Below are 3,448 nucleotides of genomic sequence, written 5' to 3'. Positions count from 1 at the left end.
GAATATCCCATTGTCACCACAGATAAGCACGGCAAGCCATACATCAAGTGTTATCAAATCCTTAAAGACTCAATCCGATAAGATAACTTCAAAGGGAAAACTCAATCCATTACAAGAGAGTAGAGGGGGAGAAACATCATGAGATCCAACTATAATAGCAAAGCTCGTGATACATCAAGATCTTGCGAAGTCAAGAACACGAGAGAGAGAGAGAGGAGAGAGAGAGAGAGAGAGAGAGAGAGAGAGATCAAACACATAGCTACTGGTACATACCCTCAGCCCCTAGGGTGAACTACTCCCTCCTCGTCATGGAGAGCGCCGGGATGATGAAGATGGCCACCGGTGAGGGATCCCCCTCCGGCAGGGTGTCGGAACGGGCTCCCGAGAGGTTTTTGGTGGCTACAGAGGCTTACGGCGGCGGAACTCCCGATCTATCTTGTGCTCCGATGTTTTTAGGGTATATGGGAATATATAGGCGAAAGAAGTCGGTCGGGGGAGTCTCGAGGGGCCCACGAGAGTGGAGGGCACGCCCAGGGGGGTGGGCGTGCCCCCTATCTTATGGCTTCCTCGAAGCTTCCCTGGCTTGTACTCCAAGTCTCCTGGATCACGTTCGTTCCAAAAATCATGCTCCCGAAGGTTTCATTCCATTTGGACTCCGTTTGATATTCCTTTTCTTCGAAACACTGAAATAGGCAAGAAAACAACAATATGGTCTGGGCCTCCGGTTAATAGGTTAGTCCCAAAAGTAATATAAAAGTGTATAATAAAGCCCATAATCATTCGAAACAAATAATAATATAGCATGAATGCTTCATAAATTTTAGATACATTGGAGACGTATCATTCACTTATATTATTTCAAGAGTCTTGAACAACATGATAATTTGCTTTGGTTATAAATTTAGTCCTAATATGATGGGTATCGAAGAAGGATATAATAAAAACTTTCATATAAAGTGCATTGAATACTATGAGAAGTTTGATTCCTTATGATTGTTTTGAGATATGAGGATGGTGACATTAGAGTCATGCTAGTGGAGTAGTTGTGAATTTGAGAGATACTTGTGTTAAAGTTTCTGATCCCCGTAGCATGCACGTATGGTGAACCGTTATGTGATGAAGTCAGAGCATGATTTATTTATTGATTGTCTTCCTTATGTGTGGAGGTCGGGATCGCACGATGGTTAACTCCTACCAACCCTTCCCCTAGGAGCATGTGCATAGTACTTTGTTTTGATGACTAATAGATTTCTTTATGACTAATGTTGAGTCCATGGATCATACGCACTCTCACCCTTCCACCAATTGTAGCATCTCTAGTACCGTGCAACTTTCGCCGGTACCATACACCCACCATATACCTTCCTCAAAACAGCCACCATACCTACCTATTATGGCATTTCCATAGCCACTAAGAGATATATTGCCATGCAACTTTCCATTGTTCCGTTTATTATGACACGCTTCATCATTGCATATTGCTTTGCATGACCATGTAGTTGACATCTTATTTGTGGCAAAGCCACCTTTCATAATTCTTCCATACATGTCACTCTTGATTCATTGCACATCCTAGTACACCGCCGGAGGCATTCATATAGAGTCATATTTTGTTCTAAGTATCGAGTTGTAATTCTTGAGTTGTAAGTAAATAAAAGTGTGATGATCATCATTATTAGAGCATTGTCCCATGTGAGGAAAGGATGATGGAGACTATGATTCCCCCACAAGTCGGGATGAGACTCCGGACGAAAAATTAAAAAAAGAAAAAAAGAGGCCAAAAAATGAGAAAGGCCCAAAAAAACAAAAAACAAAAAAATGAGAGAAAAAGAGAGAAGGGGCAATGCTACTATCCTTTTACCACACTTATGCTTCAAAGTAGCACCATGATCTTCATGATAGAGAGTCTCCCATATTGTCACTTTCATATACTAGTGGGAATTTTTCATTATAGAACTTGGCTTGTATATTCCAATGATGGGCTTCCTCAAATTGCCCTAGGTCTTCTTGAGCAAGCAAGTTGGATGCACACCCACTTAGTTTCTTTCTGAGCTTTCATATAGTTATAGCTCTAGTGCACCCGTTACATGGCAATCCCTACTCACTGACATTGATATCTATTGATGGGCATCTCCATAGTCTGTTGATATGCCTAGTTGATGTGAGACTATCTTCTCCTTTTTGTCTTCTCCACAACCACCATTCTATTCCACCTATAGTGCTATGTCCATGGCTCACGCTCATGTATTGCGTGAAGATTGAAAAAGTTTGAAAATACTAAAGTATGAAACAATTGCTTGGCTGAAACCAGGGTTGTGCATGATTTGAATATTTTGTGTGACGGAGATGGAGCATAGCCAAACTATATGATTTTGTAGGGATAAGCTTTCTTTGGCCATGTTATTTTGAGAAGACATAATTGCTTTGTTAGTATGCTTGAAGTAATATCGTTTTTTATGTCAATATTAAACTTTTGTTTTGAATCTTATGGATCTGAATATTCTTGCCACAATAAAGAAGATTACATTGATAGGTAGCATTCCACATCAAAATTTTTGTTTTTTATCATTTACCTACTCGAGGATGAGCAGGAATTAAGCTTGGGGATGCTTGATACGTCTCCAACGTATCTATAATTTTTGATGTATTCATGCCATGTTTATAATATTTCTACATGATTTTGGTATGATTTGGTTAGAACTAACCCGGACTGACGCTGTTTTGAACAGAACTGCCGTGGTGTTGTTTTTGTGCATAAATATAAGTTCTCAAAATACGCTGAAAATCAATGGAGATTTTTTCTGGAAAATATAAAAAATATTGGAACAAATAGTTATCGGAGGGGAGTCCCGTGGGGCCCACGAGGGTGGAGGGCGCGCCCACCCCCCTAGGGCGCACCCCTGTGCCTCGTGGACTCCCCGTGGGTCCCCCTAACTTGTTCTTGACGCCGAACCCTCCTATAAATACAAAAATCCCCAAAAAATAACCTAGATCAGGAGTTCCGCCGTCGTAAGCTTCTGTAGCCACCAAAAACATCTCGGGAGCCCGTTCCAGCACCCTGCTGGAGGGGGAACCCATCACCGGTGGCCATCTTCATCATCCCGGTGCCCTCCATGACAAGGATGGAGTAGTTCACCCTCGGAGCTGAGGGTATGTACCACTAGTTATGTGTTTGATCTCTCTCTCTCTCTCTCATGTTCTTGATATGGCACGATCTTGATGTATCGCGAGCTTTGCTATTATAGTTGGATCTTATGATGTTTCTCACTACCAGGAAATGGGCTATAGATAATATGGACATTAATGGTGCACCACAGATGTGGTGTGCCACTACTATATAGCAGTGGTGCACCATGTGTTGGTGCGCCATTAGTGTGATGGACACTAATGGCACACCACACCCATGGTGCGCCACTACTAACAAACTTTGTTTTATTTTTCCAAAACT

Source organism: Triticum aestivum, chromosome 1B (assembly GCF_018294505.1).
Source record: "Triticum aestivum cultivar Chinese Spring chromosome 1B, IWGSC CS RefSeq v2.1, whole genome shotgun sequence".
NCBI classification, from domain to species: Eukaryota; Viridiplantae; Streptophyta; class Magnoliopsida; order Poales; family Poaceae; genus Triticum; species Triticum aestivum.
Note: the sequence above shows the minus strand (reverse complement) of the source record.